General features: G+C 45.0%; 1 protein-coding gene and 1 long non-coding RNA gene across 3 annotated transcripts in view; one reads left to right on the plus strand and one right to left on the minus strand.

Annotated features, from left to right (window-relative positions):
- The window catches only part of SHISA6 (shisa family member 6), a 380723-nt gene that overhangs the window by 312397 nt on the left and 44673 nt on the right, over window positions 1–23653 (plus strand). The gene's annotated exons all lie outside the window — the stretch shown is intronic.
- The window catches only part of LOC102481179 (uncharacterized), a 67787-nt gene that overhangs the window by 28586 nt on the left and 15548 nt on the right, over window positions 1–23653 (minus strand). For both annotated transcript variants that reach the window (XR_001370967.1, XR_335679.1), the window contains exons 4-5: window positions 22649–22803; window positions 14275–14348 (exon numbers count right to left, since the gene is read on the minus strand). This is a non-coding gene — a long non-coding RNA (uncharacterized LOC102481179). The remainder of the gene's footprint in view (window positions 1–14274; window positions 14349–22648; window positions 22804–23653) is intronic.

A 23653-nucleotide genomic window follows, 5' to 3' on the forward strand; every position in this document is an offset into this window, starting at 1 on the left:
ACCTCTTTCTGGTCTGGTCCATGACTCCACTTATCCATCCACCCATCCATCCATTCATTACACATTTGTTTATTGATGGCCTACTATGGGCAAGAAATGAAAGTGCTGCTGTCTTGGTGCTCATCGTCTTTGTGCAACACAACTTAAGATTCACCAGGTGTAATCTCCCAAGAACCAACTGGGCCTACCCTTTGGCCAAACAAGGGTGTCAACTTGATGACATCTCTAGGTGCACAGGAGAGTGTCTCTTCTCATAATACTCTTTTCCTACCTACCAATCCTTTGCTACTTGAAACTCCTTTATCACTCTTCACCACACCAGAGATGAGACTTCAAAGCAAACTCTCCAAGAGTTACCAACTTCTTTCTTAAGAGTTTTTTGCGCTTGCCAGAGAGAGAGAGAGAGACAGAAACAGAGACAGTGAGAGGGAAAGCAAGAAATCAGCCTCCAGGAAGGATGGCCATGCCAAAATCCCTTCTCCTCCCAGGATCTTGAACATGCACGCACATGCACCTACTGCTATTTTCAAGCCACTGGATCTGAGATTCATTCCGCGATTGGCTATGTGGGAGTCCAGTGATGTAACCACTACCTATCTGCTGGTCCCAAGAGCTACCATCTTGATTTAGACCCACCATAGAACAAAAATAACAAAATCAGCTGAAAGAAATTTTAGATATTTCTCAGTCTAGGGGTTACAAACTCAAATGCCTGCAAGAACCAGTCGCATAATGGAATAAACAATGAGGAGTGGTGGAGGCCGTAGCAAACTGGAAAGTAAAGTCCAGGTTAAAGGAGCCAGCTAATTATTGAACTTTCTCCAATCATTTCCATAGGGGAATACAGATCTGTGTGACTACGTATTCTCATTTTTCAAGAGAAGTCAAGAATCCAGATTCCATGTTTAATTTTCTAACTTTTATTTATTTTTAAAAGAATTATTTTTACTTATTTTTATTTTATGTATTTATTTATTTATTTTTTATCTTGACCATAGAGGGACAAAGTGAAAGAGAGAGAGAGAGAGGTGAGGGGGAGTGAAAAAGCAAGCCACCAGGTCCAGGATTCGAACTGCAGTTGGCCATGTGGGAGTCCAGTGCCCTTAACCACCACACTGCCTGCCAGCCCCAATTTTCTAACTTTTAAAACAACAAAGACCAAAGAAATATCTATTAGGGCCAGATTCAGCTTATATGCTACCTTCTCTAATTATGGACACTGAGCCATCAATTCTAGCAAAAGGATCCCCAGGATCTCTTTCCTTAGCCAGGCTCCTTTAGATTGCCTTACTCAGTACAAGCTCTTATTGGGACACCCTGAGGCCTTGACCTAAGAAGAAGAAAAGCGAAGGGAGTGCTACTGGCAAAGGAAATGCATGCAGGAAAAGGAACCTGCAGGAATGGAACGCCAGCCTGGTTCACTTTCTGAAATTGCTTTTAGAAATTCTTACACCTCAGTTGCCATTTTCAAGTATCTAGATTTTCATCAAATCTGGTGGGGGTGGAGGGAAGGGACCTGGTTTCCGTTGAAACAACCACTGCAGATTCTGTGAGGACAAAGGGGAACTGGGGCAGGACCTGAAAACAGGATGGTCACTGAGTAGGTGACTGCGGTGTCCCAGCAGGAAATGGGGCTGCAGTGAAGGCCCATCAGTCCAGGAGGCAGGGACCAGGCTGAGGATGAGGAAGGCTTTGAGCTGGTGGCTGACCACAGCAGCACATGTCATCTAGCCATGGGGGAAGTGCTACTTCAGGGTCTGAGCATACCTGACAGCACCTGTGCCCCACATCTTACCCCTTATTCCAAAGCCAGCGACAAATGAAACCAGTCTTGTTTCCTACAACCTCAGACTCCCCCTCCCCCTAAACTCCTCACTCCTCCTCATCTCTTCCCAGCAGGCATCTGTTTTGATTTCTTCTGTCTTTAAGGCCCTCCTCTTCGCCTGCTCTCTGGGCTCAGCCATCTCCCCTCCCTAGGCTCACAGAGCACTCCTTTTGAGCATATTAAAGCCCAGTTCCCTCTTGCTGACATACTGTACTCATCCTCCCAGCGTAGAAGGTGAGACCTAGGGAGCAGATATTAGGTTTTATTTCTGTGTATCTTCATCCCCCAGCTCCCAGGAAGTGTGTAATATATATGGCATTTGTAGGAAGAAATGAAGGCAGTAGGAGAAAGAAGTAGGGGAATCTTAACTTCCAGCCTAGAAGCTTGCTCTTCCTATTGCTTTCCTATTCAAATAGAATCCACAGCAAAGTCATACTGGGGAAGCCAGCCAGGGCTCTCCAGATAAACAGAAGTGTCATCCTCCATGATTACAGGGCAGGTAAAGGAACATGCCCTGTGGAGAGCCTTCCCTGCAATGTCTCCTCCACCATCCCTGAGCTCACTCTTCCTTCCCCTCTGGCCCCAAACACCCTGAACATACTCATGCCCCAGTCTTGCCTCACACCCATTTATAGTCTGTATGTCCTGAGTCTGTCTTCCAAGAGTCTCCTTCAAGAGAGAAAGGGAGTAAAGAATAATGTCAGAAGAAAAGGAAAAAGCAGAGAAGAAGGGAGAAAGTAGGAGGAGAGGGGAAGGGTCTGGGTGGGGAGCCAGGCAGACCTGGGTCAACTTTCAACTCAACCCCATAATAAAACGAATGACCTGGCAGGAGCTGCTTCCCTTCTGTGTGCCCGAATCCCTCCATGTACAAAGGATTTGCTTTGCAATTTGGCAGAGTGTGAATATAAAATGTCTGGCATACAGTCCTCACTCAAGAAACGTCTGTCATTATTACTTCATTGTCATTATTACTTATTAAAAGGAAGGGGGGAACGTTGTAGTCACAATATCCTGCTGTCACAAGCACATCCTGTGACTGGGCTGGCAACATCTGTGGCTGGACCTCCCAGCAGCACACATGGACTGGCTTCCTAAGGACATGTAATTAACATCCAGCCAACTGAAGCTTCTCCTCTGAAAAGAAGGGTGATCATGCAAACCCCAGGCTCCATGGGCCTAGAATTCATGGCATCGCTGAATTGGGACATGGAACAAGTGGTTCAGGGAACTGAGAGGGGACAAGAGTAGCACTGTTCTCCAGGAATCACTTCCTCCCTTTTCATGCAGGGCTAGTACTGGGCAGATTGGGGCTGCCAGGATGTAGGCTATGGCACACTCTTGTCCCCTCTTTCAGAACCTGTTTTCCCCCTCTGCAGCACCTCCGCAGGTACCTCCACAAACACACCTACAAGCATAAAGCTCTGTTTGCTCTGCCAACTCACTCCACCCAGGTATCCCTTCCCAAGGCAATGACAGGCTCTAAATAATACCTCTGCCTTAGCAAAACAGTTCTTAGCTAGTTAGCACTTTAGAATGAGTCATTTATTCTAAAGTGCTATGGACTGCTAGGGCTTCATGTATGTTCATTCGGGGCTTTGATCGGGAGCAAAGCGTTACATCCGTTCCTATTAAACAGTGGCTACAGACATCAGCCTGTGGAGTCTGAGAGCAAGGCGGACTGGGTCATCCCAGGCAGCATGGGCAAAGGGAATCTGACCTGATGCCATGTGCATGCACTGTTCCCCTCCTGCCCTCTACCCCCACTCCCCTCACAGACTGTTCTGGAGTGGCCTGGATGTCTCCTGACTGGCAGGAGGTCTCAGAAGAAGCAACTCAGAAGAGTTGCCTTATCAAGCCCCAGAACGTCTAGAGACGGAAGCAAGACTGTGAGGCCACATGACTCCAGGGAAGCCCTTCACGTGGTAGTCTCTGAATGCAATGGCTGCCCGGCGATGCTGTGCACAGGCGGTGTGCTCAGAGATGCCCTGACTGGACAGGGTCTTGGAATATTGATCAGTGTCCAGATTACGTAGGTGAGGAAACAGGCCCAGAAGTACACTGCCCTTCGCAGAGTATCATGGTGGTGTCAAGAGAGGACCGCCCCAGTCCAGACCACACTTGGTACCACATTTTTCCCCGGTTTGCTCAGAAGCCCAGCTGTTCCCTTGGGCGCTGCAAAGACAGGTCCACAGAGCAAACAGCCCGCACAGTTCAATGGAATTGCCACTAGCTCAGGTGGCTATTTAAATTTAAATGAACTCAAATGAAATCAGATTAAAAATTCATTTTTTCTGAATTGCACCAGCCACATTTTAAGTCATCAATAGCTACGTGTGGCTAGCAGCTGGTCTATGGAATTTCCACCATCTCAGAAAGTTCTTTCAGATGAGGGATTGAGTTGGCAGGAAAACTAGGAGGCAAGGCAGAACGAGAGGTCTGGGATTTCGAGATGTACAATATAGCAAGCACTGTGATAAGCGCTTTGCACGGACAACTTCATTCTGTTTTTACAAATGCTGTGTGTGCTGTCGGTGCTGTTATTACTCTCCATTCCAGGTAAACCTCCCTCTCCGCAAAGCTAAGTAATGTACTATGACTGTACAGCTTATCCGTGGACTTGAACTCAACTCTGTTTGACTTCAGAGGCCAGGTCCTTAATTACTAATGTCTACCACTTCCGATAGATTAAAAAGGTATAGACCAAGGTACTGCTATCGAGCCAAGCAAACAGAGCTAGTTTCAAGGCGGCAAAGACAATTAAAGGGCTCAGAACCAATTACAGGAACTAACGAGGCTTATTTAGTACCAGAAGAGAAGACCAAGGGCTGATCCACTCCCATCTCTAGGAATGAGGCAGGCAGTAATCTTCTAGAGGTGCTGAAGGCCAGAGAATAGAGTGGAGTGAAGAGAACTCAGATGGTCACCAAGTGGTTCTTCTTGAGCACTACACAGTGGAGATGAGAGAGAGAGAGAGATGACCCCCTCTACCTAGAGATTCTCAGAGAAGAAAAGTCTCCCTTTCCACAGCTCCCATAGTTCTAGTGTTGAAGACAGGGACGAGGACCTGGGCTCTTATTCTCTCCCCTGCTGGTGGAAAAGGAGAGGAAAGATGGACAGAGGTGGTGGAGCAATGACTGTGTGCCGTGGCTGGTGCTTTGCTAGAAAGTGGACAATTCTTGAATCTGTTTTTCCGTCTCCTTTTTTTTTTTCTTGAGGTACCTCTTCTTAAACAGAGAGGCTGGCATGTTTGGAACTCGCACCCAGCAGAAGTTCAGCCCAAACACTCTGACATATAAAGTTCAGAAGATTAGGAATGAAAGCATCTCCCACTTCCCAGCCACATGGTTGCGGTCCTGGGGTTTACCCAGCAAATGCGATCCCATATGTACCTTAGCATGCCCCAGTCGACACCAATCCTCAGAAGTCTGCCCTTACCAGAATAAGAGGCAGCCTGTTTGGAAGGGTTTGGGCAGAGAGCCAGGCATCAATGTTTCTAATGGCTGGATTTCACCGACTGGTTTGGGATGACTGTTGTCTATGGGCAGGAGGGTGGTTGGGAGGTTGGATTACCTTTGAGCAACCATGTCCTTTTTGTTTTATTTCTCCTTCAGAAAAAGGTGCTATTAAAACTCACCTGAATTTCCCTCTAAGAGCTGGAAGGGTTCGAGAGGTCATCTAGCCAGCGCCCTCCTATTACAGATAAAGAAGCTGAGGCCCAGGGAGGTTAAGTGACTTGCCTGAGATCACTCAGCTCGCTGATTGCAGAGCCCGAGCTAGGACCCAAAGTCGACAGCCCAGAGGCTTCACTGGCATATGTCCTTTGCCCATTATCCAGTGCTGGAAACTTAGTCACCAAATATAACATAAAGCAAAAGCAGGCACCCTTTGACCACTTCCAATCCCTGTGTTTTTCAGAGAGGCTGGAGAGTAGAGAAAGGTCTGAGGCTGAGGCTTTGGACAGAGCCCAACAAAGTCACAGAGAAAGGCTTTTGATCTCAATATCACTGAAGTTTTTGAAAAACGTGGGCCCATTGTCTACACCGACACGCTTCATTGTTTCCACTTCTCAGTCTGACAGCCAATTTCTCTCCCCTCATTATCCGTGTGGTTGCTTCTATCTACCTTCAGAGCCCCGCCTCTGAGACAGTTCCAAAAAACTCTTTGAGGTGCTGGAGACCTTTTGCCCCTTGGGGATGTAATAAGGCTTTGTATATTGTTGTTGTTGTCAAATGTAACACCAATGGCTGGATCGTAATTGATGCTGTTTATCAACTGACATCTGCTCGTTGTACCCTATGCTCTGTTTCACGCAGGACTGTACACAGATGTAGCCAGCTCTCCTGTGGCTGCTGTCCGTATTGTATGTGCACTCGTATGCTCTGTCGCTCTCTGTACCCTTTCTCTCTGTACAAGTATGTTAATGTGTATGCTCTCTGCAGCCTTCTGATGTCTGTCTCTCTGTGTATTTAACCTTGTACCAATGTTCGCAATGTAATAAAAACAGAAGCAAAACAACACAACGCCTTCTGGCGATTTTTAAACCTAGGGGAGATACTCATTTATCTGGGGTAGATGCATGAGTTATTTCCGAAAGGCAATAGGATGGATAAAATGACTTCTCAGTGACCATGGGAGGGTTGGTGAGCCCTTTAGCCGCTGCTGAAGGTGGGCAGGTGGGAGAGTGCTTACGTAGGAGACAGAAGGAAGACTGACTTTACAGCCTCTACAGATGAGTCATCGCAGTCCAGAGCAACAGTGAGGCAGCTTTTAGTAACTATGATTCTTCATTTTTAAGTTGATTTATTTATTTCTTCTATGAGACAGAGACAGAGGCACCCCCAATAGGGTCTTCAGTCTGCAGTCCACCCCTAGACTCAGCTGGACTGGATTACGGCATGTGTACACACACCCAGGGTGCTCAGGGAAGTCCCTAGATGTGAACCCAGGTCCTTTCTCATGTGAGTCTATTTGCATTACTGCTGTGTCACCAACCACCTGACCCTTATATTGAGTTTCTTGATACCAGTAGAATGTCCATGGCCCCAATCTTTGGTGAAAGTGTTAAACCACTCTGCAAAATTTCACTTGAGAAATTCTCTATCATGAGGAAGAGATGGACCCTTCCTCCTACACTGTCCTCTTTGCTCTGGTTACAGAAGCCCAGGAAACACAATCCATTTAGGAGATACTTGATTTGGGTTTTGACCTGACCTTCCTGAAGAGTAAAACAAGCATCCCTGGGGTTGACCAGAGACTCGAAGGCAGGGAGAAGGAAACTGTCTCTAAAATAACCTGGATCAGGTAGAAAAGGAGGGGGTTGTTGGAAGAAGAATCTATGGTTACAACTTGACATCAAGTAAACATCAGGGTAAATGTCAGCAGAGATCCCACAAGTAACGCTAATGTGGAAAAGTAAGGGACATGCACTTCCTCACATCCTCACGGGAAGCAAATCCTAAGGACCTGGACACACTAGGATTGAAAAGGTACTGCTTTTCCAAACACATAATACTACTGCCATTTGTAGAAATTCAAAGACCCACATAGATCAAAATGATACCTGTGTTCCAAGAAGCTCCTGGGGTTTTGTGAAGATATTCGGTCAATGTGTGCATGGAGCTGCCCTGCTTCTCACTGGTCAGTCCCCATCTGGGATTTCTGAGATGGGACTTCCAAATCTAGTTATCTGGGACTGGGACATTTTAGCAAAGCCTCATTGTTCAGGGGCTGGAAATACCTGGCCAGAACCAGATTCTGCCTTTTTGTGGTGTTTTGAGAAAAGTTCCAGTATTTCATAAAGTCCAGCCTCCCTCTCTTCTCTTCCAGAAAGGAGTTTACAATTGTTATCTCTCCTCTAAATAGGATGTGGAAGTGTGGCTTATCTCCTACAACTCTGGGCTCACACCAAGTAGTCATTTGAAAAAGTTCTTGCCAGGAATGTCCTTAGACATACTTGGGTTTATCCACGGGTTCCAGAAATGGAATATTCCTGCCTGCTAACCTTGTAGAAGTAGAACTGGAATAGGATGGAGCTGCCCAGACTCCAGAATCATCCTTTAGTGTAGGAAGACTACAGGGTGTCTCTCAGCTCTTGCCTAGGGGCCTTCTTACTTTAAGTCTCCCTGGTTTGGCCACCTTGCCATAGTGTAGAATCCACTGGGATCACTACCTTGGGAGTCAGTCTTCTATTCATGAAGACCCAGGTCAATGAATCCCAAGTTTAAGGGTCTCCCTAGGACCTTGAAGGAAATGGGAGTGCAAAGGAATGAACAGAGAGCCTGGATCTCGAGTCAAGATAGGCTAAGCAGGTTCTTTTATGGTTATGTGACTTCTATAAAATCTTAGATGGATTCTAAAAGTACTTTCAACTAAAAAATCTTATTCATTCAAATAACACTGACTACCTTCTGTGTGACCCAGTGTACTTGGTGTTATGGGAGGAAAGAAACCCCAAAATAATTGGATATAAAACTATACCTTTCAAAGAGGATGCAAAACCAAATAGAGAAGACACAGGTACATCCTACAATGACACAAGACATCCTGTGGTGAGTGTTTAATAGCAGTGCAATTAAATACAATGGAGAACTCAGGGAAGGAGAGATTTATTCTATGTACAGTAATCTAGGAAGACTTCCTGAGGGAGGTTGCATTGAAGAGGAACTCAGGAAGGAAAGGGGCTCTGGAGGGCTTCATGACCAAAGGTCTATTACTTTACACGTGTTGTGAGTCAAGAAGACAATGTGAGAAGAGAGCAGGTGGGGAGTATCCATGGGTCTTAGAGGATGGTGAAACTGGGAAGAGAGTTTGATCCTTAGTCTGTAGTCATGATAGGATGATGGGCCACTCCAAATGTAGGTTTCTACTGAAATAGGATAGGAAGCAAAACATATTCAGGTGGTGTTCTCAAGTGAGACATTGATATCCATGAAGCTGATGAAAATGTATCTTCTGAGTGATTTCTAAGTCACCTCTAAAGAGGTGGTCAGAGAAATCTTATTTCCTTACCCCAACATGGCTACACCTCTTTTCCTAGCATCCCTGCATCTCTTTTTCCTTTGCCTCTTTCTGTCTCTCTTCCTCTTCTTTTATCTTATCCCCCCACCCCCTTGATTTTTGTCTGTAATTCCTTTAAGGAGACGACATAAAGACTCTTTAATTCAAGTTGAGGGACCCTGGGTACCACATGTAAGAAATTTAGCATTAGACAAATCCTTTGGTTATGGTCTCTTTTCTCCTTTGGAAAATAGAGACTTTTCTCTTATTTGGCCCTCACAGTTAAGCCATGTATTGACACATACTGTGATGATGAAGCCTGGTCTTCTGGGATCATTCCTGCCCAGAGGAGCACTAACTGGGAGTGGAACACTTATCTGAGAACTTACAGACTGGCAATTGTCTAAAAAAGCAGTGATCCCATGCCCTACAACACATGGCACTGTGAACGGCTATGAGTTTTCTATGAGCTTAAACCTAGAATGAGTGTAGAAAGAACCTTCCTTCTATGCCCACTCTTCTTTCTGTGCCCACTTGAACCTCCAATTTTATAAGATTCAGCACATAGGACAGCACTATCACCCCACCCCAGCCCGTGACTGTTGGGTAAGGAAATCGACAAATGGTAACACCAACTGACTCAAGGATGGGCACAAACAGAGAAAAGAGGCAGTGTGCCAGGGCCACTGTCTATAAAGCCTGCCAGTGAAGAGCCTTGACAGGATGAGACCATTAGTCTCATGGTCCAGAATAGGTGTTCAAGTCTTCACTCTGCCACTCACCAACTCTGTATCTTCAGTGAACTACCTGGCTTCCCTCAGCCTCAGTTTCCTAATTTGTAGGAAAGCAAGTACACCTGCCCCAGCAGTAGCTCTTGCAAAGATTTCATAAGATGTATAAAGTGCCTGTTACACAATTGTTCCATTAATCATGCTTTTTGTAGTCTTATTGTTGAAGTAAGCTGAACTGGACAGGCAGGCTGGAGAACAGAATGTCTTTTCCTAACAAGTAACACAAAAGACTTGCCACCTACATCAAGCCTAGGTCTCTTTGGCCTTGGTGATGTGTAGAGCAGGCCAGTTCCCTGCCATCTCTGCCTTCTGCTCAGGGGTTTCTTCACTGGTCTCTAGGCATTTCTCCCCATCCTTAAGAACCACCTGAGTATATCTCAGTCTGTGTTTCCTTTTATGGTTCCCACCTGCTGGGGAAAGGAATCCGCCGTGTTGCTTTTTCACTTGCCCTTAAACAAATGTAGTCTGCCCTTCCCCTTTCCCTGGAATACTTTTCCCTGAGCAATACTATCCCACAGTACCAAAGAGGCCTTCCCACCTCTCCAACTTCATTATTTTAGAGGAACATTTGGAGCAAATGAGTGCAGTGTAAATTTACTTGCTGCTCCTCCATCCAACCCCAACTTCAACATTATGGTCCTAATGTGTCTCTTGTCATTAACTTAAAAGTTCTATCTCTCCTGTAAAATAATAAGATTCTTTAATTTCTGATCTTTAGTACCCCCTCCAATCTCATAACCTCCTCATCATTTGTGCACTTCCCCTTAGAACATCTGGTTGAATTCTACTTCATTTGTGACCTGCAAGCATCAATACACAAGACACCTTCCCACATACAGGAGACATGAGGCCCAAGGGAATGAGTTAGTCCAAGGCTTGCAGCACTGACCACTAGCCAGTTACCTGCATTTACAAGATTCAGGCAATGATTTTTATATATACCCGGGCCCTTCTCTAAGCTTTCTGCTAAAGTAGCTTTCTTGTCTACCCTTCTCTAGCTTTAGAGACAGCAAGGTACAGTGAGAAAACACTGGACTGGCAGTCAATATCTGACTTCAATCCCTGCTCTGAAATATGCTAGGTATAGGACTATCTAAGTCTATCCATTACTTTCTACATATTGTGGATCAAGAAGACATGGTGAGGAGAAGAAGTAGGGAAGAATGTATCCATGGGGCTTAGAGGATGGTGGAACTGGGAAGAGAGTTTAATTCCCAGTCTGTAGTTATGACAGGACAACTGGTCACTCCTAATGCAGATTCCTACTGAAATAGATATGGAACAAAGCACAATAGAATACCACAATCTGACTAATTTATAAAGAACAGAAACTTATTATTCAAAGTTCTGCAGGCTGGCAGACCAAGATCAAGGCACCAATATTTGGTGTCTGGTAAGGACTGCACCCTCAGATGATCAAATGTGGAAGGGCAAAATGGGACAGACTCCCTCTGACAACCCCCTTTATAAGGGTAACTAATTCCATTCACAATGGAGGAGTCTTCATACCCTAGTCACCTCTTAAAGGCCCCATTTCTTAATACTTTTACACTGGCAAAACATGAATCTTAGAGGGACTATGTTCAATAAAACCATGGCAGTGACTTTGGGCAAGAGGCAGAAGTTCACTGAATCTCATTTCCTATGTATTTTAAGAAAGAGAGGTTTAGGTATGAGTACTTCTAAGGCTCAGAATCTGTGGCCAAGACCACAGGTCTACCAATGTTTGAAACAGTAATCATAGAATTCTCCATTTCGGTACCAGCAGTTAGTGTAATGGCTATGTCATTGGACTCCCATGTAGTCAACCGCAGTTCGAGTCCCAGACCTAGAGGCTTAAACTCATGCCAGGCATGTGTGCATGTGTGCCCAAGATCCCAAGAGGAGAATGGAAGAGAAGGGATTGCAGTGTGGCCTTCCCCCCTGGAGGGTGATTTCTTGCTTTCTGACTCTCTGTCTCTCTCTGTCTTTCTGGTGAGCACACACATCCTATAGCAAAAACCTCTCCAAAAAAAGGAAAAAAAGAATTCTCCATTTCTACCCTACCTTGTTTCCTGGTCATTTATCCATAAGTGGTGTCCATAGATGGGTGCTATAAACAATATGACAAACACAGCATCCAGAAGGCCATTTCCTTCTCTGCTTACTTCTTTTGCTATATACACTGTGGCTTCCTTTTTATTCATCTAGCAAATATTTATTAAGTCGCCTACTATGTGTCAAGCACCCTCTTAAGGTACCAGGGATGTAAGCAGTGAAGAAAACAAATATAGTCCTTTCCTCAAGACAATATCTTTTAGTGGGAGGACAGCCAATTATCAAGCATACAAATAAAACAACACAAGTTGTGATAAGGGTCGTAAAGCAATAGGAAACAAAAAAGTGATAGGCATGTTTCAGTCTGTTCTATGTCGCTTAGTAACTGAATACCCCAGACTTGGTAACTCAGAAAAAAATAAAGATTTATTCAGATCATAGCTTTGGAGCTCTAAGGTCATGAGGCTGCATTTGGTAAAGGTCTTATTTTTGGTGGGGGCTCTCTGCAGAATCCCAAGGCAGTACAGAGCATCAGAGGGCAAGAGAGTGACCGTTGGTGTCTATGTCCTTGTCTAGGCCCTGGTCTCTCTCCCTCTCTTTATAAACCCACATATATTCCATTTGGGGGGCATCCTTGATGATTTTATTTGATCCTAATTACCTTCCAAAGGCTCCATCTCTTAACCTCATAGGCTGATTAAGTTTCTACCTTCTTAATACTGTCACAACTACATTTCAAAACATGAATATTTGGGGGACACATTCATACCACAGTATGACACAGACTTATGGGAGGAGGGTCACGAAAACCATCCCAAGGAAAAAAAGTGTGTGCTTATCTCCAAAGGATAGGGAAGGATCAACCTTGAACATATCTAGAGGACAAGCATTCTATGTGGAAGGAACACCATGGGCAAAGTCTTTGAGATAGGAACAGATTTTTCTATGCTTGGCAATGTTCCTCAAGAAAGGACTCATTTAGCTGAAGATCTTCATGAGCTAGAGGAAAAAAGGTCCATAGAAGAAGACAGAGGCCAAAGGAAATCAGCCTTTGTATGATACAGCAAGGGATAGAGGGTGTATTCTGAGTACAAGGAGAAGTTCCATGAGGATTCTGACCCTCTGAACATGGGCCATGTTAGAGCCAACACTGTTTGGAAAATTAAGTATGACATGTGAAGGAAAGAGAAGATTCAAGAAGGACGACTAAGTTTTTTACCTGAACAACCAGATGAAACAGGGGAGCTCTAGAGATTACCCATGTTTTTTCTCCCCTAATAATGCGTACCAACACACTCCACATGCCCATTTCATCCTTTCTGTTCTGCTCACACACACAAAGAGAGACAAAGAACTATAGCCTTTCTCTTATGGTGTCTGGCTCCCTGCCTCTCTGGACTATTTCCTTTCTAGGCGATCATACTAAGTTCTAACAAAGCACTCATTTGTCTAAGGATTATATTTTAAAAGTCCAAATCAATCATTTTAATTTATAAGAACAATGAGCACTGGGGACAAGATTTTATACCTGAGTGGGATAATAGCACCATCTTAAAATCCTCCCAGGATGCTCTTACTACATAAAGCACTGATGGACTCTCAAGACATCAGCAGGGAGAGGGAATTCACATCCCCTGCCTGCACAACCTTAGTCTCACACATAGTTTAGGTATAAGAAGACTTTGAAGGTCCAGTTCTCCAGCTAGTAATTTATGTAGACCCCAGGCATGGACAGAGATGTTGCTCAGCCACTATCAAAAGAGTTTCTTCTTCAGCCTTTATCTCCAAGCCCGTTAGCAGAATCAGAGTGGAGGAATGTGGTCTGAGAGAATTCACTCAAAAGTACACATCCTTAGTTGGTTGGGTTGCACAGTGGTCTTGTGCTGCTGGATCCATATTAAAGATCATAGGTTGGGTTTCTTGGTCAACCTGAGCACACCAGGTGCACATGCTCATGATTCGGCTAGCTAGGAAAGCTGTGGATGGAGAGAGGGGTAGAGACTATAGTGTGAGACCTTGTTGAGGGTGCATGGCTTTCTCTCTACACCCCCTTTTCTGTCTCACTCTTAAAAATGAATAAATAGGGACCAGCAGTTAGCGTAATGGCTATGTCGCTGGACTCCCATGTAGTCAACCGTGGTTCGAGTCCCAGACCCGGTGGCTTAAACTCACGCCGGGCGCGTGTACGTAAGTGCCCAAGATCCAGAGAGGAGAATGGAGGAGAAGAGATTGCGGCATGGCCACTCCCCCCCGGGGGGTGATTTCTTGCTTTTTGTCTCTCTGTCTCTCTCTGTCTGGCGAGTGCACGCGCCCTATAGCAAAAAAAATAAGAATAAACACACACACACACACACACACACACACACACACACACACACACACACACAGAGTCAACCACAGCATCCCACAAGGTCCTTCATACCCGCACAGGGCTTAATATTCACAAAGCACTTTCAACCTTTTATCATTGATTTGAGGCTCAGCACAGCTGTGTGATTCAGGAAGGAAACTGAGCTTCAGAGGCCAGAGGAAATGCCTGAGGTTCCCTCCCTTCTTGGAGGTATAAGCAGAACAATCGCTTCCCTCTAACTGTGGAGACCTGTTTGCTGGTGTCCTCACTCTTACCTGTGGCAGCTGTTCCACTAAACTTTTTGCTTCCCAACCTCTCTGAGACTCCTTCCTCTTGAGGTCACCTGCATCTAAGAGAGATAGAGCAAATGAATTAACACCGGCCATAGTGAGAAGTACAAGGTTAGACTTTCCCTTGAGGGAATGGAGCATGTTGAATGGCAGTGTCCCATACTGGAGTAGAAGAGAGAAAGCTAAGGTGGTGGAGGGTAGGGTGAAGAGAGATGCTCAGCTTCTCAATATTCTATGGCCCTAGGGAAGATTTGTGCACCCAGCCTGGGGAGGAGGACTATATGTGGTCCTGCTGATCACTTACACCTTAGGGAAAAGAAGAGTTGAAAGAAGGGGTCCATACAGGAATCAACAGATGAGATGGGAGACGGGAGAGAAAAGAAAGGAACATGTAAGGAGCAAAAGGCACATAAAATGAAAATTAAGGAGGGAAACTCGCCCTTGCATGACTGCAGTTTTGCACAAAACTGGCCCCTCAAGGGACAGCAATGACTTGGCATCAGCCCTACCTCTTGGCCACCATCCCAGCCTGGGGAAGAGTGTCACTCAGTGCCCTCTCCCCAGGCTCCTACCTCTGACTCTTTCTTGATTATCACAGATTTGATGTCACATTCTCCAGGGAGTCTTCCCTGCTCCCAACCCCACCAAAGGGTCTGTGTTGCCACTGTGTTCTACAACCCTCATGAGGACACCAAAGAGCAACCATGTCCTCTCTGGTCTACAGACTACACTTGAGTGCCCAAGTGGTCAGAGAGCATAGGGTTGAGGAGAATGAACATTAGCCTCTATCCTTATTCAGTGGAAGGTCTTCCTGCTGCAAAATGCACAAATAGCCACTCAGTGGATGCTGCCAAGTTTTCCTTCCACAGGGAGCAAAACTGCTCTCCACCCCACGACTGTCTAGATAGTGCTTAAGCCACAAATCCTGGGACCCATTCAGAAGGTAAGTTAAGACCTCTGTTCTGCCTGGATCTGTGCCAGGGTGCAGAATGTGCTCTATAGTGTGGTCTTGTCCTACGTATGGCATTGTAGAAGAGGCACAGATGTCAAGAGATGGGTTCACACTCCACCACTTATCAGATGTCCTGGGAAAATAAGATCAGCCTTGGAATCAAATGCTGAGAATATTACCTTCTAACCAGTCCATTAGAATTAACTGAGCTAATTGCTTACCCCCATGAAAGTGTCTCAGAAATGGTAGGCATTACCATTCTTGTTATGACAGAAGAGCCAGTGTACTTGGTAGCTCAAGATCTGGACTTTAAAACAGGCCAACTGGGTACATGCCTCAGCTCCACCATCTTCTTGATGTGTTGCTCAGACAAGTTACTCTCCTGTACTGTGCCTCTGTGCCTCAGTGTTCTCCTCTGTTACACAGAGCCAGGAAGAGCACCCACCTCACTGGGTTGTGACTATGAATGACATGGTATATGAGCAAGGCTTCGATGTGTGCCCGGTGCTTGGTAAGCACTCAATCAATGTTCAATGAATACTGTTGTGCTTATTACTATCAACCCTTCATGTTACCTAAAATTCTATATTAAATTAGCTCATAAAAATTATTATAACACGTTCATCTCCTGCATGACCTCCTCATTGATTGCAAATTCAGAAGTCTGCTTTGTGCAGAGTTCCATGCAGCTGGTGCAATACATGAACCAAAGTCCTGCTTAGATAAGACCATGATCTGGAGGGTGGATCAGATGCAGCCAGACACAATGGATGCATGACTGTTAACAGCCAGTCCAGTTCTGAGTATATAGATAAACCAGAGACATGGAGGATGGTGGAAAACTGTTGAAGGGTGATACAAGGGACATAGAGTCAGGAATCAAGAGCCTCAGATTCTAGTCCTACTTTTCCAGCTCTTTAAGAAAATTACTTCACCACTCTGACCCTCAGTTTCTTCGTCTGTAAATGAACTTAATTCCCAAGTTTCCTCTCTTCCAATTTGACCATTCAGTGATTTCTAGGTATAATTTGCTGTTATACCCTTTGTTTTAGGTGTAGAAAGTTTTAGGGCCAGCAGGTAGCATGAAGGTTAAGGCAGTTGAGTCCCACGTGGCCAATTTTGTGGTTCAAGTCCTGGACCTGGTGACTTGGAAATTATGTCAGGCACACATGCATACATGCCCAAAATCCCAAGAGGAAAGTGGAAGAGAATGGACTGGCGTGCCCATCCTCCCTGGGGTATGGGGGAGCAATTTCTCACTTTCTCTCTCTATCTCTCTCTCTCTCTCTCTCTCTCTCTCTCGAGCACCTTGTAATAAAAATAAAATAAAAATAAATAAATTTAAAAATGTATATATAAAAACTTCTGTTTGAAAAGCACCTCTTTTAATGAGATTTTGGTGTATATAATAAACAGTAACTGCATTATCTACTGGCCTTAGTACACAGTGTGTCCTGTTTCATGTTTATGCCTGGAGGAATGTTCCCCTGCAGATGAATCCATTTGCCTTCCTTTTCAGGCATATGAAAACAATCCCACTCCTGGGGTTCATTGTTGCCTTAGCTACCAGGACACTGGTAGACAAGTGCAACCCCCAGTTACTATAATCAGCTCACATCATACACCAAAAAACAGCTCACTCTTACACTTCCTGCAGTTAAATGTTTAACTTTGCAACTGTATGTTTACACATCTTAAATTCACTCAAAGTTTTTTTTTAAATTTTATTGAAATTGGTAAAATTTAAGTCATTTTAATTTTCTGAACGTATGAGTATTTACTATCACAACAGTGTAAGTGGACTTTAGAAAATATGAATTAACCAAAAAAGCAAATAAAAATGCTAATAGCCCTACCACTCAAAGATAAACAGTTTATATTCTTCTAGATTATATACTTTTCATATAAAATAATTAACATAACTGAAATAGAATCATAAGGGTAGCCCTATGGCATAGTGATCAACGGAGCTGGATCCCACATGGTCAGCTATAATTCAAAGAAAATATACTAAGTTTGTGTGAGTTCACATGCCCAAAATCTTGACAGGAAGGAGGAAAGGAGGAGAAAAGATTATGGTGTGGTCCCTCTCCATTAAGGCATGCTTTCACTTTTTCTCACTGTCTGGTGAGTGCACACACTCTCTAGCAATAAAAAATAAAGAGAGAGAGAATCATTTTTTTTTTTTGAGAAGTTTTTGCTATAGGGCGCATGCACTCACCAGAAATAAAGAGAGAGACAGAGAGATAGAAGTGAGAAATCACCCCCCAGGGGGGGTGACCACACCACAATCCCTTCTCCTCCATTCTCCTCTCGGGATCTTGGGCACACATGCACATGCACCAGGTGTGAGTTTAAGCCACCGGGTCCGGGACTCGAACCGCAGTCAACTACATAGGAGTTCAGCGACATAGTCACTACGCCAACTGCTGGTCCTGAGAGAATCATATTCTAATAACTGTTTCCAACCTGCTTTTTAAAAACATGCATAAATTAGTTAATTATCTACATTATGAGTTGTAAAGGCTGAGTAATGTTCCACTGCTTAGAGTTCGATATTGTATTCAATTAACCTGCTGTTGTTGGACACTGAGATTTTTTTCTTCTTTGCTTCTATCAACAATTTCGCAATTAACTTGCTCAGTTTTTTCTTTCGTATTTGTTGTTGGTAATAAAATGGCTGAGTGAAATGTTCTAAATGGTCTAATTGGACTAACCTCACAGGAGACCTTGGTATATATATCTTTTTAAATTTTCTGTGGCGTATTACTGAATTTATTTACAGAAAATTTGCAGTAATTACATGAATGTCTACTTCCTTTCCCTTTCCCAAGAAGTATGTGTTATTTTCTTAATCAATGACATGCTTTTTTTGACTTTCACCCCCTGAAAGGGGAAAATGGTATTTTTTAAAGTGTATTCTTTTTATTCTATTTTTTTTTTTTAGGTTTGTCCCATAGGGCATTGGGGCTTGCCAGGAAAAGATAGTGAAAGGGAAAGTGAGAAATCACCCCCCCAGATGGGATGGCCACGCAGCAATCCCTTCTCCATTCTCTTTCCAGGATCTTGGTCATAAACACACACACGTACTCGACATGATTTTCAAGCCACCAGGTCCAGGACTCTAATTATGGTTGGCTATGTGGGAATTCAGCACCTTAACCTCCATCCCTTTACTGGCTCCAAGTTTATTCTTTTTTTATTTTAAGAGATAGAGAAATACTCTTTTTTCTTTCTTTCTTTCTTTTTCATTTTTGGAGAGGTTTTCACTATAGGGCGCGTGCGCTCGCCAGACAGACAGAGACATAGAGACAGAAAGCGAGAAATCACCCCCCAGGGGGGATGGTCACACCGCAATCCCTTCTCCTCCATTCTCCTCTCGGGATCTTGGGCACGCACGCACACGCGCCCGGCGTGAGATTTAAGCCACCGGGTCCGAGACGCGAACCGCAGTCGACTACGTGGGAGTCCAGCGACATAGCCCTTACGCTAACTGCTGGTTCCCAGAAATACTCTTGATAGGGTCTTATCATATCACAATCAACTCCACCTCCAGCCTTCCAGCCAATCAGTACACAGGCACACACACATACCCTCAACCTTGCTTTCAAATCTAGGTCTTCCATGAGGCTTCAACATTGTAGGACAGAGTGCTACTTCCTGTGCCACCACAGCTGGGCTGGTATCTTGTTTTAACAAGCATTTCTTTGATCACTAGGTCTGGATTTTTTTTTTTTCTGGAGAGATTTTTGTTATACGGCGCGTGCGCTCGCCAGACAGAGAGAGACATAGAGACAGAAAGCGAGAAATCACCCCCCAAGGGCGATGGTCACACCGCAATCCCTTCTCCTCCATTCTCCTCTCGGGATCTTGGGCACGCACGCACACGCGCCCGGCGTGAGATTTAAGCCACCGGGTCCGAGACGCGAACCGCAGTCGACTACGTGGGAGTCCAGCGACATAGCCATTACACTAACTGCTGGTTCCCGAGGTCTGGATATTTTTCATATGTTCACTGGTCAAGCATATTTCATTCAACCAATGTTTATTAATTACTCACTACTTGCCAAGCACTCTCCTAGTATTTCTGATTCTGTGAATTCCACATTAATATAGAAAGATTAACTTCTAAATGAGCCATTGCTTTTTAAAATCTCTTTATTTTCACCCTACATCACATCTCTGGAAAACAGATTTTATAAGTCAACTAATTTACATAAATCCCAATCCATGGTCCATGGAGATGATATGCCCAAGGACTCAGTATGATTCCCTTAAGTAGCTCTTCTCCTGCCTGTCTACTATGTAAGTACAAAAACATGAAGGAGATATCCTTATGAGAAGGCCAGCTAGCTGATCACAAGAGCCCTTCTGGTGTGAATCTATGCTGGCAAATTCACTCCATTCAAAAGTAGAACACTGACCTTCTATGACCAGACACTCCCTCTTGTTAGTGCCCCAGAGTTGATCCCAAGCAGGCTGACTCCCAGTGACTAAACTCACAGAAGACCTTAGTTTATCAACCAGAGAGCCAACTTACTGGTTTGTGATGAGAAATAAAACCATCAGACAGACCAGATCATTGTTGGCTTCTCCAGTACAATTTATCCCTCAGGCAAGCTACAGAAGTAGCCAGACATCTCAAAGGGGTGCTTCCTGAGCAGGAGAGCAGAAAAAGGGGAGTAGGCTACAGGATCTGCAAGTGTGCTAGCATCCTGCTCCCATGGCCTGATGTATCTGTTTGTAGCATCTCCCCTGGACAGTGCTGGCTGAGCACAGTCATCTTGGGTCTATGCTTTGTGTGACACCTGTGGTCACAGCATCAGGCATAGCACCAGCTAGCCTCACTGTCCTCACAGACACTCTGTCTTTCTGAAGTGATTTTGGCCCAGATTCAAAGTTCCACATTATGTTTTGGTTTTGCCTGTGTTCTATACATGCATATTGAGAACTTACCACTTTTCTACTGTTGTGATGGCATCAGACATAAGACTTGGGCTTCTGGGGGTGCCTGAAATAACAGTCATGAGTCATGATGTACTAGTCTTAATGATCGTGTAAGGGCAACTCTGTGGCCAGTTCAAATTATAGCCTCCTTTTTGGAATGTCCTTTAGTCTACTTTGAAATGAGAAGAGGGTAACTGCAGAAGACATCTCTGATGCCTGGCATCCCATCCTCTTGGCCCATCTCTGTCTTCAGCCTTGACTGTAGTAAACAGTTCCATGTGACCTTAGACTCTGTCACATGGGCAGCATCCTGTCTTAAGCACTTCACTGCACTTTGTACTTAAAGGGTGATGCCCAGAAATGAGGGGTTAATGCATCCAGGGGCCTTCTCAGCCCAGGTGAGATGGGCCAACACATATGTGCTCCAGCCCCCCTCCCTTCTGGGGGATGATGCCAGAGGTCCTGCACCTTTCCCAGGAAGTCCCTGCACATAGCACAAGTCCCACTGCACATAGTAGCCGCGGCAACTATGTACCCTTATTTCGGCTTGTTTTGTCCTTTACCTCCATGTCAGAGGTCATCCTCCAAATAAACGTCATGCACCCTCTTCCTAGGAGCCATGGATGCCAGGAGAGGTGCAGAGGCACACACAGAGGCACACGGAGCTGCACAGGTCGCAAAGAGAGGCCTGAAAACCTCTCTCAGAGACCATAATAAGCGAAGACGCCACTGCCTGGCATCGTGAAATCTCTCTAGGGGGCCCAGAATTCCCCTAAATGGGGAAGGAGGGTGATAGTACCAGGAGAACCCTTAGAAGGTGCACCAAAGAATCATTAAGTCTTCATGTATTTCTCGAGTCCTGAGAATAGAAGAATATTCTGCTTTGGGTGGGGTTTCTTAGAAGCTGAGCCTATGAGGTTCTTGGGCAAGCATGTCATTGCGAGTTTTCTCAGGAGAAGGAGTGTAAAGCGAAAAGGATGGAGCCGGAGAAAAAAGCTACACAAGGTGTGGTCTTGGCTGGTGACTAGCTTCTGCAGGTTTTCATGGGAAGCCCTGGAACACAGAGTGCATCACAGAGATGATACCTTGAGCCAAAAAGATGTACCATTTGTCACCCCTGGTGGTCAGACATTGGCCAAAGGCTGCCTTCTTTTCCCTCAATACTGCCCTAGCAAGGTGGTTTGGATTCCACCCAGGAAAATCTTCCTGTGTATTGAGAGTCAGTCCACACAGGGGACCAGGGTGGGACACAGCAGCATCCACTACATTTTCATCATCAGTTCAAGCTGAATGTCCACTACATATGTACAACGTGAGATGCTGATGAGGACCAAGGAAGCCCATGAATTTCCTTCAAAGGCATCAAAGTGCAGAGATTTCTGCTCTGACAATGTGCTGTGAAACTCCCTTTGCCCAAAGCTCTTTGTTTTATCTACAGAAGCCTCCCTCTCTCTTTCTCATCTTCATCCAAGAGAAAGTTCCAGCTGAGAGAGCTCAGTAGAGTGCCAGGGATTCTCTCCAAATACAGATTTGGGCAGGTTTTTAAATGGTATGACATCATCCCAGTCATTAGCATGAAAATAGCTCATAAATCTCCATCGCTCCCTGTGGGGTTGCGCACTGATAATTAGGAATCTTTCTATAAACTGAACGCCAGAGCATTTCCTCCAGCAGTGCATGCCTCTGAGGTGGAACCTCTGTCTCGACTGCAAGGGTCTCAGACAGAAAGCTCGGGAGGTGTCTACCTACCACCGTGTTGGCAACAGACACCAAAACAGCTCCTTGCAACAGTATGTCAGGGTCGCATTCCACAGCTGTCAGGCATTCAGTCAAAAACAGTAGATTTCAACTCTAGTTCTCTGCTTCTCAGCCAAGATACCCTGGACAACACACTTAACCTCCTTCAACCTCAGGAACTCATTCACTGGGACAGAATAAAGACAGGCTTCCAAGTGACCAACACCACCTGGGTTCCAGCAACACCTCTAACGAGTGGGTGAATCAGCCATGTGCTGGTGAACTGACTAGAGGAAGGAGAGTACTTGGAGCTGGGGATAGACGGTAGAAGAGAGGTCACCGAGGGCTGGGGAGAGAAGGAAATGGGGACGGGGCAGTTGTTTAATGGGTACAGAGTTTCAGTTTGGGATCATGAAAAAATTCTGGACATAGATGGTGCTGAACTCACTGGTGCAAATATTCCCACCACAGTGAATTCCCAACTACCCATGGTTTAACAAACAACTCGCAGATTTCCTGAATATTTGGAAATCTGCTCAAAATGAGCTGGTGGAGTGCTGCAGCTGCAGCACTACCACCAAAGCTGTCAAAATGAGGGGGTCACTGGTAGCATCTCAGATAGAGAAATATTTTAGGAAAGAAACCAACTAGGCCTGTTACCAGCTAAGGATAGTCTACAATAATAATGTCTAAAGGAATCTTGATCCCATCCACACTCCAAACCTTCAGACATGTTGATAAAAATCTCCAATGCTTCACCGCTTGCTACAGCCTAGGCCAAGCCACTTCAGCACCTTCTGGCACAAGCATTATGCTCAAAGGTCATTCTAAGACTTCACATCTTTGAGACTGGGAAACCTGGTACCACTGGTAAGAGTCTGGAAGGCAGAAAGAGAAACTGGTTTGGGGCATAAAGTAGGAAATTCTGAGTTTAACCAGCTTATAAGGCATTGCAGATGGCGTAAGTATACAGGGAACTGTCAGAACGGGCTGCCTATTTTCTGGTGATAAACCAGGAACAGCCGCTCCTGTCTATCTGCTTTCTGCCCATGCAGTCTTGCCAAAGACCTGGTCACGTGCTCAGGTAAAACAAAGCATGGGTCACTTTCCCAAAGAAGTCACTATCTGCTTTTTGCCCGTACAATCTTGCCAAAGACCTGGTTACCTTCTACAGGTAAAACAAAGCACGGGTCACCTTCCCAAAGAAGCCACTCACACCAAAGTGGCACTAGTGGCCAGTGTGTTACAGATTCCACAGTCCTCTGGTTTGAATGCCCCCCCCCCAGTTCATGTGTTGGGATTTGGTTGTGATGGTGTGAAAACTTAATCTGACTATGGTGTTGAAAGGAGACCCTATAGCAGGAGACTAGGATTAAAGTCATGAGAGCATGGTCCCAATAATTGCCTCCTGGTGGGTGTAGACAGGGCTTAAAAATCCTCCTAGGATGTATCTGTTTGTCAAAGTTTCCCTGACTCGTACCACCATGGCCAGCTCTTCTTTGCAGCCTTCTCCTGTAGCAAGTGGAGAATTTCAGCTCTACCCTTGGTCTTGCCTTCCCTGCACAACTCACTGCTCACCCACCCCGCCCCAGTATAACTGGGCTCTCCCTCTATCCACTGTCACTTACATGTACCCTGTAGGGTCTTCTCCTTGCCAGAAGGTTTATCAAAGAATTTCTTTTTTTTTTTTTTTTTTTTTTTGAGATTTTTTCTATAGGGGGGGGGGGT

Source organism: Tupaia chinensis, unplaced genomic scaffold (genome assembly GCF_000334495.1).
Source record: "Tupaia chinensis unplaced genomic scaffold, TupChi_1.0 Scaffold000493_1, whole genome shotgun sequence".
In the NCBI taxonomy this organism is placed as follows: Eukaryota; Metazoa; Chordata; class Mammalia; order Scandentia; family Tupaiidae; genus Tupaia; species Tupaia belangeri.